Genomic DNA, 13668 nt, shown 5'->3' on the forward strand with positions numbered 1-13668 from the left:
TTTTCGCGAAATGTTTTATCTTGAATGTTAGTTAGGCCAATGCGCGTCTAATAAAATACAAAATTTTAGGTTTTGAGATTTCATCAATTTTTAATAAAAGTTTCATAACTTTTATGAATATTAATATTTTCGAAAAATATTTTGTAAACACGGTAATTGGACCTGTGCGGTTCTAACACAACAATTATTTTTCTATTTAAAATTGTTTTATTTTTTTTTTCAATTTGTATGCAATATCATTGGCCAAAAATATCACGTGACCTAATTAAACCCAAAATAAAAATTACCTCAAACTTTTGTTTTACTGAAAATTTTCGCTAAATGTTTTATCTTGAATGTTAGTTAGGCCAATGCGCGTCTAATAAAATACAAAATTTTAGGTTTTGAGATTTCATAAATTTTTAATAAAAGTTTCATAACTTTTATAAATATTAATATTTTCGAAAAATATTTTGTAAACACGGTAATTGGACCAGTGCGGTTCTAACACAACAATTATTTTTCGATTTAAAATTTTTAATTTTTTTTCAAAAAATTTGTATGCAATATCATTGGCCAAAAATATCACGTGACCTAATGAAAACCAAAATAAAAATTACCTTAAACTTTTGTTTTACTGAAAATTTTTGCGAAATGTTTTATCTTGAATGTTAGTTAGGCCAATGTGCGTCTAATAAAATGCAAAATTTTAGGTTTTGAGATTTCATAAATTTTTAATAAAAGTTTCATAACTTTTATGAATATTAATATTTTTGAAAAATATTTTGTAAACACGGTAATTGGACCTGTGCGGTTCTAACACAACAATTATTTTTCGATTTAAAATTTTTAATTTTTTTTCAAAAAATTTGTATGCAATATCATTGGCCAAAAATATCACGTGACCTAATGAAAACCAAAATAAAAATTACCTCAAATTTTGTTTTACTGAAAATTTTCGCGAAATGTTTTATCTTGAATGTTAGTTAGGCCAATGCGCGTCTAATAAAATACAAAATTTTAGGTTTTGAGATTTCATCAATTTTTAATAAAAGTTTCATAACTTTTATGAATATTAATATTTTCGAAAAATATTTTGTAAACACGGTAATTGGACCTGTGCGGTTCTAACACAACAATTATTTTTCTATTTAAAATTGTTTTATTTTTTTTTTCAATTTGTATGCAATATCATTGGCCAAAAATATCACGTGACCTAATTAAACCCAAAATAAAAATTACCTCAAACTTTTGTTTTACTGAAAATTTTCGCTAAATGTTTTATCTTGAATGTTAGTTAGGCCAATGCGCGTCTAATAAAATACAAAATTTTAGGTTTTGAGATTTCATAAATTTTTAATAAAAGTTTCATAACTTTTATAAATATTAATATTTTCGAAAAATATTTTGTAAACACGGTAATTGTAAACATGGTCATTCTAACACAACAATTATTTTTCGATTTAAAATTTAAAATTTTTTTTCAAAAAATTTGTATGCAATATCATTGGCCAAAAATATCACGTGACCTAATGAAAACCAAAATAAAAATTACCTCAAATTTTGTTTTACTGAAAATTTTCGCGAAATGTTTTATCTTGAATGTTAGTTAGGCCAATGCGCGTCTAATAAAATACAAAATTTTAGGTTTTGAGATTTCATCAATTTTTAATAAAAGTTTCATAACTTTTATGAATATTAATATTTTCGAAAAATATTTTGTAAACACGGTAATTGGACCTGTGCGGTTCTAACACAACAATTATTTTTCTATTTAAAATTGTTTTATTTTTTTTTTCAATTTGTATGCAATATCATTGGCCAAAAATATCACGTGACCTAATTAAACCCAAAATAAAAATTACCTCAAACTTTTGTTATACTGAAAATTTTCGCTAAATGTTTTATCTTGAATGTTAGTTAGGCCAATGCGCGTCTAATAAAATACAAAATTTTAGGTTTTGAGATTTCATAAATTTTTAATAAAAGTTTCATAACTTTTATAAATATTAATATTTTCGAAAAATATTTTGTAAACACGGTAATTGTAAACATGGTCATTCTAACACAACAATTATTTTTCGATTTAAAATTTAAAATTTTTTTTCAAAAAATTTGTATGCAATATCATTGGCCAAAAATATCACGTGACCTAACTAAACCCAAAATAAAAATTATCTCAAACTTTTGTTTTACTGAAAATTTTCGCGAAATGTTTTATCTTGAATGTTAGTTAGGCCAATGCGCGTCTAATAAAATACAAAATTTTAGGTTTTGAGATTTCATAAATTTTTAATAAAAGTTTCATAACTTTTATGAATATTAATATTTTTGAAAAATATTTTGTAAACGCGGTATTTGGACCTGTGCGGTTCTAACACAACAATTATTTTTCGATTTAAAATTTTTTATTTTTTTTCAAAAAATGTGTATGCAATATCATTGGCCAAAAATATCACGTGACCTAATGAAAACCAAATTAAAAATTACCTCAAACTTTTGTTTTACTGAAAATTTTCGCGAAATGTTTTATTTCGAATGTTAGTTAGGCCAATGCGCGCCTAATTAAATATAAAATTTCAGATTTTGAAATTTGATAAATTTTTAATAAAAGTTTCATAACTTTTATGAATATTAATATTTTTGAAAAATATCTTGTAAACACGGTAATTGGACCTGTGCGGTTCTAACACAACAATTATTATTCGATTTAAAATTTTTAATGTTTTTTCAAAAAATTTGTATGCAATATCATTGGCCAAAAATATCACGTGACCTAATGAAAACCAAAATAAAAATTACCTCAAACTTTTGTTTTACTGAAAATTTTTGCAAAATGTTTTATCTTGAACGTTAGTTAGGCCAATGCGCGTCTAACAAAATACAAAATTTTAGGTTTTGAGATTTCATAAATTTTTAATAAAAGTTTCATAACTTTTATGAATATTAATATTTTTGAAAATTATTTTGTAAACACGGTAATTGGACCTGTGCGGTTCTAACACAACAATTATTTTTCGATTTAAAATTTTTAATTTTTTTCAAAAAATTTGTATGCAATATCATTGGCCAAAAATATCACGTGACCTAATTAAACCCAAAATAAAAATTACCTTAACCTTTTGTTTTGCTGAAAATTTTCGCGAAATGTTTTATTTTGAATGTTAGTTAGGCCAATGCGCGTCTAATAAAATACAAAATTTTAGGTTTTGAGATTTCATAAATTTTTAATAAAAGTTTCATAACTTTTATGAATATTAATATTTTTTAAAAATATTTTGTAAACACGGTAATTGGACCTGTGCGATTCTAACACAACAATTATTTTTCGATTTAAAATTTTTTATTTTTTTTCAAAAAATTTGTATGCAATTTCATTGTCCAAAAATATCACGTGACCTAATTAAACCCAAAATAAAAATTACCTTAAACTTTTGTTTTACTGAAAATTTTCGCGAAATGTTTTATCTTGAATGTTAGTTAGGCCAATACGCGTCTAATAAAATACAAAATTTTAGGTTTTGTGATTTCATAAATTTTTAATAAAAGTTTCATAACTTTTATGAATATTAATATTTTTGAAAAATATTTTGTAAACACGGTAATTGGACCTGTGCGGTTCTAACACAACAATTATTTTTCGATATAAAATTTTTTATTTTTTTTCAAAAAATTTGTATGCAATATCATTGGCCAAAAATATCACGTGACCTAATGAAAACCAAAATAAAAATTACCTCAAACTTATGTTTTACTGAAAATTTTTGCGAAATGGTTATCTTGAATGTTAGTTAGGCCAATGCGCGTCTAATAAAATACAAAATTTTAGGTTTTGAGATTTCATAAATTTTTAATAAAAGTTTCATAACTTTTATGAATATTAATATTTTCGAAAAATATTTTGTAAACACGGTAATTGGACCTGTGCGGTTCTAACACAACAATTATTTTTTGATTTAAAATTTTTTATTTTTTTTCAAAAAATTTGTATGCAATCTCATTGGCCGAAAATATCACGTGACCTAATTAAACCCAAAATAAAAATTATCTCTAACTTTTGTTCTACTTAAAATTTTTGCAAAATGTTTGATCTTGAATGTTAGTTAGGCCAATGCGCGCCTAATTAAATATAAAATTTCAGATTTTGAGATTTCATAAATTTTTAATAAAAGTTTCATAACTTTTATGAATATTAATATTTTCGAAAAATATTTTGTAAACACGGTAATTGGACCTGTGCGGTTCTAACACAACAATTATTTTTCGATTTAAAATTGTTTTATTTTTTTTTAAATTTGGATGCAATATCATTGGCCAAAAATATCACGTGACCTAATTAAACCCAAAATAAAAATTACCTCAAACTTTTGTTTTACTGAAAATTTTCGCGAAATGTTTTATCTTGAATGTTAGTTAGGCCAATGCGCGTCTAATAAAATACAAAATTTTAGGTTTTAAGATTTCATAAATTTTTAATAAAAGTTTCATAACTTTTATGAATATTAAAATATTTTAACTTTTATGAATATTAATAACACGGTAATTGGACCTGTGCGGTTCTAACACAACAATTATTTTTCGATTTAAAATTTTTTATTTATTTTTTTTAAATTTGTATGCAATATCATTAGCCAAAAATATCACGTGACCTAATGAAAACCAAAATAAAAATTATCTCAATCTTTTGTTCTACTCAAAATTTTTGCAAAATGTTTATCTTGAATGTTAGTTAGGCCAATGCGCGCCTAATTAAATATAAAATTTCAGATTTTGAGATTTCATAAATTTTTAATAAAAGTTTTATAACTTTTATGAATATTAATTTTTTCGAAAAATATTTTGTAAACACGGTAATTGGACCTGTGCGGTTCTAACACAACAATTATTTTTCGATTTAAAATTTTTTATTTTTTTTTAAAAAATTTGTATGCAATATCATTGGCCAAAAATATTATGTGACCTAATGAAAACCAAAATAAAAATTACCTCAAACTTATGTTTTACTGAAAATTTTCGCGAAATGGTTATCTTGAATGTTAGTTAGGCCAATGCGCGTCTAATAAAATACAAAATTTTAGGTTTTGAGATTTCATAAATTTTTAATAAAAGTTTCGTAACTTTTATGAATATTAATATTTTCAAAAAATATTTTGTAAACACGGTAATTGGACCTGTGCGGTTCTAACACAACATTTATTTTTCGATTTAAAATTTTTTATTTTTTTTTAAAAAATTTGTATGCAATCCCATTGGCCGAAAATATCACGTGACCTAATTAAACCCAAAATAAAAATTATTTCAAACTTTGTTCTACTCAAAATTTTTGCAAAATGTTTTATCTTGAATGTTAGTTAGGCCAATGCGCGCCTAATTAAATATAAAATTTCAGATTTTGAGATTTCATAAATTTTTAATAAAAGTTTCATAACTTTTATGAATATCAATATTTTCGAAAAATATTTTGTAAACACGGTAATTGGACCTGTGCGTTTCTAACACAACAATTATTTTTCGATTTAAAATTGTTTTATTTTTTTTTTTAATTTGTATGCAATATCATTGGCCAAAAATATCACGTGATCTAATTAAACCCAAAATAAAAATTACCTCAAACTTTTGTTTTACTGAAAATTTTCGCGAAATGTTTTATCTTGAATGTTAGTTAGGCCAATACGCGTCTAATAAAATAAAAAATTTTAGGTTTTGTGATTTCATAAATTTTTAATAAAAGTTTCATAACTTTTATGAATATTAATATTTTCAAAAAATATTTTGTAAACACGGTAATTGGACCTGTGCGGTTCTAACGCAACAATTATTTTTTGATTTAAAATTTTTTATTTTTTTTCAAAAAATTTGTATGCAATCTCATTGGCCGAAAATATCACGTGACCTAATTAAACCCAAAATAAAAATTACGTTAAACTTTTGTTTTACTGAAAATTTTCGCGAAATGTTTTATCTTGAATGTTAGTTAGGCCAATACGCGCCTAATAAAATACAAAATTTTAGGTTTTGTGATTTCATAAATTTTTAATAAAAGTTTCATAACTTTTATGAATATTAATATTTTTGAAAAATATTTTGTAAACACGGTAATTGGACCTGTGCGGTTCTAACACAACAATTATTTTTCGATATAAAATTTTTTATTTTTTTTCAAAAAATTTGTATGCAATATCATTGGCCAAAAATATCACGTGACCTAATGAAAACCAAAATAAAAATTACCTCAAACTTATGTTTTACTGAAAATTTTTGCGAAATGGTTATCTTGAATGTTAGTTAGGCCAATGCGTGTCTAATAAAATACAAAATTTTAGGTTTTGAGATTTCATCAATTTTTAATAAAAGTTTCATAACTTTTATGAATATAAATATTTTCGAAAAATATTTTGTAAACACGGTAATTGGACCTGTGCGGTTCTAACACAACAATTATTTTTCGATTTAAAATTTTTTATTTTTTTTCAAAAAATTTGTATGCAATCTCATTGGCCGAAAATATCACGTGACCTAATTAAACCCAAAATAAAAATTATCTCTAACTTTTGTTCTACTGAAAATTTTTGCAAAATGTTTGATCTTGAATGTTAGTTAGGCCAATGCGCGCCTACTTAAATATAAAATTTCAGATTTTGAGATTTCATAAATTTTTAATAAAAGTTTCATAACTTTTATGAATATTAATATTTTCGAAAAATATTTTGTAAACACGGTAATTGGACCTGTGCGGTTCTAACACAACAATTATTTTTCGATTTAAAATTGTTTTATTTTTTTTTTTAATTTGTATGCAATATCATTGGCCAAAATTATCACGTGATCTAATTAAACCCAAAATAAAAATTACCTCAAACTTTTGTTTTACTGAAAATTTTCGCGAAATGTTTTATCTTGAATGTTAGTTAGGGCAATGCGCGTCTAATAAAATACAAAATTTTAGGTTTTAAGATTTCATAAATTTTTAATAAAAGTTTCATAACTTTTATGAATATTAAAATATTTTAACTTTTATGAATATTAATAACACGGTAATTGGACCTGTGCGGTTTTAAGACAACAATTATTTTTCGATTTAAAATTTTTTATTTATTTTTTTTAAATTTGTATGCAATATCATTAGCCAAAAATATCACGAGACCTAATGAAAACCAAAATAAAAATTATCTCAATCTTTTGTTCTACTCAAAATTTTTGCAAAATGTTTATCTTGAATGTTAGTTAGGCCAATGCGCGCCTAATTAAATATAAAATTTCAGATTTTGAGATTTCATAAATTTTTAATAAAAGTTTCATAACTTTTATGAATATTAATATTTTCGAAAAATATTTTGTAAACACGGTAATTGGACCTGTGCGGTTCTAACACAACAATTATTTTTCGATTTAAAATTGTTTTATTTTTTTTTTTAATTTGTATGCAATATCATTGGCCAAAATTATCACGTGATCTAATTAAACCCAAAATAAAAATTACCTCAAACTTTTGTTTTACTGAAAATTTTCGCGAAATGTTTTATCTTGAATGTTAGTTAGGCCAATGCGCGTCTAATAAAATACAAAATTTTAGGTTTTGAGATTTCATAAATTTTTAATAAAAGTTTCATAACTTTTATGAATATTAATATTTTCGAAAAATATTTTGTAAACACGGTATTTGGACCTGTGCGGTTCTAACACAACAATTATTTTTCAATTTAAATTTTTTTATTATTTTTCAAAAAATTTGTATGCAATATCATTGGGCAAAAATATCACGTGACCTAATGAAAACCAAAATAAAAATTACCTCAAGCTTTTGTTTTATTGAAAATTTTCGCGAAATGTTTTATCTTGAATGTTAGTTAGGCCAATGCGCGCCTAATTAAATATAAAATTTCAAATTTTGAGATTTCATAAATTTTTAATAAAAGTTTCATAACTTTTATGAATATTAATATTTTCAAAAAATATTTTGTAAACACGGTAATTGGACCTGTGCGGTTATAACACAACAATTATTTTTCGATTTAAAACTTTTAATTTTTTTTCAAAAAATTTGTATGCAATATCATTGGCCAAAAATATCACGTGACCTAATGAAAACCAAAATAAAAATTACCTCAAATTTTGTTTTACTGAAAATTTTCGCTAAATGTTTTATCTTGAATGTTAGTTAGGCCAATGCGCGTCTAATAAAATACAAAATTTTAGGTTTTGAGATTTCATCAATTTTTAATAAAAGTTTCATAACTTTTATGAATATTAATATTTTCGAAAAATATTTTGTAAACACGGTAATTGGACCTGTGCGGTTCTAACACAACAATTATTTTTCGATTTAAAATTGTTTTATTTTTTTTTTTAATTTGTATGCAATATCATTGGCCAAAAATATCACGTGATCTAATTAAACCCAAAATAAAAATTACTTTAAACTTTTGTTTTACTGAAAATTTTCGCGAAATGTTTTATCTTGAATGTTAGTTAGGCCAATGCGCGTCTAATAAAATACAAAATTTTAGGTTTTGAGATTTCATAAATTTTTAATAAAAGTTTCATAACTTTTACGAATATTAATATTTTCGAAAAATATTTTGTAAACACGGTAATTGGACCTGTGCGGTTCTAACACAACAATTATTTTTCGATTTAAAATTTTTTATTTTTTTTCAAAAAATTTGTATGTAATATCATTGGCCAAAAATATCACGTGACCTAATGAAAACCAAAATAAAAATTACCTCAAACTTATGTTTTACTGAAAATTTTCGCGAAATGGTTATCTTGAATGTTAGTTAGGCCAATGCGCGTCTAATAAAATACAAAATTTTAGGTTTTGAGATTTCATAAATTTTTAATAAAAGTTTCATAACTTTTATGAATATTAATATTTTCAAAAAATATTTTGTAAACACGGTAATTGGACCTGTGCGGTTCTAACACAACAATTATTTTTCGATTTAAAATTTTTTTTTTTTTTCAAAAAATTTGTATGCAATCCCATTGGCCGAAAATATCACGTGACCTAATTAAACCCAAAATAAAAATTATCTCAAACTTTGTTCTACTGAAAATTTTTGCAAAATGTTTTATCTTGAATGTTAGTTAGGCCAATGCGCGCCTAATTAAATACAAAATTTCAGATTTTGAGATTTCATAAATTTTTAATAAAAGTTTCATAACTTTTATGAATATCAATATTTTCGAAAAATATTTTGTAAACGCGGTATTTGGACCTGTGCGGTTCTAACACAACAACTTTTTCAATTTAAATTTTTTTATTTTTTTTCAAAAAATTTGTATGCAATATCATTGGGCAAAAATATCACGTGTTCTAATGAAAACCAAAATAAAAATTACCTCAAGCTTTTGTTTTACTGAAAATTTTCGCGAAATGTTTTATCTTGAATGTTAGTTAGGCCAATGCGCGCCTAATTAAATATAAAATTTCAAATTTTGAGATTTCATAAATTTTTAATAAAAGTTTCATAACTTTTATGAATATTAATATTTTCAAAAAATATTTTGTAAACACGATAATTGGACCTGTGCGGTTATAACACAACAATTATTTTTCGATTTAAAATTTTTTATTTTTTTTCAAAAAATTTGTATGCAATATCATTGGCCAAAAATATCACGTGACCCAATGAAAACCAAAATAAAAATTACCTCAAATTTTGTTTTACTGAAAATTTTCGCGAAATGTTTTATCTTGAATGTTAGTTAGGCCAATGCGCGTCTAATAAAATACAAAATTTTAGGTTTTGAGATTTCATAAATTTTTAATAAAAGTTTCATAACTTTTATGAATATTAATATTTTCGAAAAATATTTTGTAAACACGGTAATTGGACCTGTGCGGTTCTAACACAACAGTTATTTTTCGATTTAAAATTGTTTTATTTTTTTTTTAATTTGTATGCAATATCATTGGCCAAAAATATCACGTGATCTAATTAAACCCAAAATAAAAATTACCTCAAACTTTTGTTTTACTGAAAATTTTCGCGAAATGTTTTATCTTGAATGTTAGTTAGGCCAATGCGCGTCTAATAAAATACAAAATTTTAGGTTTTGAGATTTCATAAATTTTTAATAAAAGTTTCATAACTTTTACAAATATTAATATTTTCGAAAAATATTTTGTAAACACGGTAATTGGACCTGTGCGGTTCTAACACAACAATTATTTTTCGATTTAAAATTTTTAATTTTTTTTCAAAAAATTTGTATGCAATATCATTGGCCAAAAATATCACGTGACCTAATTAAACCCAAAATAAAAATTACCTTAAACTTTTGTTTTACTAAAATTTTCGCTAAATGTTTTATCTTGAATGTTAGTTAGGCCAATGCGCGTCTAATAAAATACAAAATTTTAGGTTTTGAGATTTCATAAATTTTTAATAAAAGTTTCATAACTTTAATGAATATTAATATTTTTGAAAAATATTTTGTAAACACGGTAATTGGACCTGTGCGGTTCTAACACAACAATTATTTTTCGATTTAAAATTTATTTTTTTATTTTTTTTAAATTTGTATGCAATATCATTGGCCAAAAATATCACGAGACCTAATTAAACCCAAAATAAAAATTACCTCAAACTTTTGTTATACTGAAAATTTTCGCTAAATGTTTTATCTTGAATGTTAGTTAGGCCAATGCGCGTCTAATAAAATACAAAATTTTAGGTTTTGAGATTTCATAAATTTTTAATAAAAGTTTCATAACTTTTATAAATATTAATATTTTCGAAAAATATTTTGTAAACACGGTAATTGTAAACATGGTCATTCTAACACAACAATTATTTTTCGATTTAAAATTTAAAATTTTTTTTCAAAAAATTTGTATGCAATATCATTGGCCAAAAATATCACGTGACCTAACTAAACCCAAAATAAAAATTATCTCAAACTTTTGTTTTACTGAAAATTTTCGCGAAATGTTTTATCTTGAATGTTAGTTAGGCCAATGCGCGTCTAATAAAATACAAAATTTTAGGTTTTGAGATTTCATAAATTTTTAATAAAAGTTTCATAACTTTTATGAATATTAATATTTTTGAAAAATATTTTGTAAACACGGTATTTGGACCTGTGCGGTTCTAACACAACAATTATTTTTCGATTTAAAATTTTTTATTTTTTTTCAAAAAATGTGTATGCAATATCATTGGGCAAAAATATCACGTGACCTAATGAAAACCAAATTAAAAATTACCTCAAACTTTTGTTTTACTGAAAATTTTCGCGAAATGTTTTATCTTGAATGTTAGTTAGGCCAATGCGCGCCTAATTAAATATAAAATTTCAGATTTTGAAATTTCATAAAGTTTTAATAAAAGTTTCATAACTTTTATGAATATTAATATTTTTGAAAAATATCTTGTAAACACGGTAATTGGACCTGTGCGGTTCTAACACAACAATTATTATTCGATTTAAAATTTTTAATGTTTTTTCAAAAAATTTGTATGCAATATCATTGGCCAAAAATATCACGTGACCTAATGAAAACCAAAATAAAAATTACCTCAAACTTTTGTTTTACTGAAAATTTTTGCAAAATGTTTTATCTTGAACGTTAGTTAGGCCAATGCGCGTCTAACAAAATACAAAATTTTAGGTTTTGAGATTTCATAAATTTTTAATAAAAGTTTCATAACTTTTATGAATATTAATATTTTTGAAAATTATTCTGTAAACACGGTAATTGGACCTGTGCGGTTCTAACACAACAATTATTTTTCGATTTAAAATTTTTAATTTTTTTCAAAAATTTGTATGCAATATCATTGGCCAAAAATATCACGTGACCTAATTAAACCCAAAATAAAAATTACTTTAACCTTTTGTTTTGCTGAAAATTTTCGCGAAATGTTTTATTTTGAATGTTAGTTAGGCCAATGCGCGTCTAATAAAATACAAAATTTTAGGTTTTGAGATTTCATAAATTTTTAATAAAAGTTTCATAACTTTTATGAATATTAATATTTTTTAAAAATATTTTGTAAACACGGTAATTGGACCTGTGCGATTCTAACACAACAATTATTTTTCGATTTAAAATTTTTTATTTTTTTTCAAAAAATTTGTATGCAATTTCATTGTCCAAAAATATCACGTGACCTAATTAAACCCAAAATAAAAATTACCTTAAACTTTTGTTTTACTGAAAATTTTCGCGAAATGTTTTATCTTGAATGTTAGTTAGGCCAATACGCGTCTAATAAAATACAAAATTTTAGGTTTTGTGATTTCATAAATTTTTAATAAAAGTTTCATAACTTTTATGAATATTAATATTTTTGAAAAATATTTTGTAAACACGGTAATTGGACCTGTGCGGTTCTAACACAACAATTATTTTTCGATATAAAATTTTTTATTTTTTTTCAAAAAATTTGTATGCAATATCATTGGCCAAAAATATCACGTGACCTAATGAAAACCAAAATAAAAATTACCTCAAACTTATGTTTTACTGAAAATTTTTGCGAAATGGTTATCTTGAATGTTAGTTAGGCCAATGCGCGTCTAATAAAATACAAAATTTTAGGTTTTGAGATTTCATAAATTTTTAATAAAAGTTTCATAACTTTTATGAATATTAATATTTTCGAAAAATATTTTGTAAACACGGTAATTGGACCTGTGCGGTTCTAACACAACAATTATTTTTTGATTTAAAATTTTTTATTTTTTTTCAAAAAATTTGTATGCAATCTCATTGGCCGAAAATATCACGTGACCTAATTAAACCCAAAATAAAAATTATCTCTAACTTTTGTTCTACTTAAAATTTTTGCAAAATGTTTGATCTTGAATGTTAGTTAGGCCAATGCGCGCCTAATTAAATATAAAATTTCAGGTTTTGAGATTTCATAAATTTTTAATAAAAGTTTCATAACTTTTATGAATATTAATATTTTCGAAAAATATTTTGTAAACACGGTAATTGGACCTGTGCGGTTCTAACACAACAATTATTTTTCGATATAAAATTTTTTATTTTTTTTCAAAAAATTTGTATGCAATATCATTGGCCAAAAATATCACGTGACCTAATGAAAACCAAAATAAAAATTACCTCAAACTTATGTTTTACTGAAAATTTTTGCGAAATGGTTATCTTGAATGTTAGTTAGGCCAATGCGTGTCTAATAAAATACAAAATTTTAGGTTTTGAGATTTCATCAATTTTTAATAAAAGTTTCATAACTTTTATGAATATAAATATTTTCGAAAAATATTTTGTAAACACGGTAATTGGACCTGTGCGGTTCTAACACAACAATTATTTTTCGATTTAAAATTTTTTATTTTTTTTCAAAAAATTTGTATGCAATCTCATTGGCCGAAAATATCACGTGACCTAATTAAACCCAAAATAAAAATTATCTCTAACTTTTGTTCTATTGAAAATTTTTGCAAAATGTTTGATCTTGAATGTTAGTTAGGCCAATGCGCGCCTAATTAAATATAAAATTTCAGATTTTGAGATTTCATAAATTTTTAATAAAAGTTTCATAACTTTTATGAATATCAATATTTTCGAAAAATATTTTGTAAACGCGGTATTTGGACCTGTGCGGTTCTAACACAACAACTTTTTCAGTTTAAATTTTTTTATTTTTTTTCAAAAAATTTGTATGCAATATCATTGGGCAAAAATATCACGTGTTCTAATGAAAA

This window comes from Corella eumyota, chromosome 1, assembly GCF_963082875.1.
Source record: "Corella eumyota chromosome 1, kaCorEumy4.1, whole genome shotgun sequence".
Lineage (NCBI taxonomy): Eukaryota > Metazoa > Chordata > Ascidiacea > Phlebobranchia > Corellidae > Corella > Corella eumyota.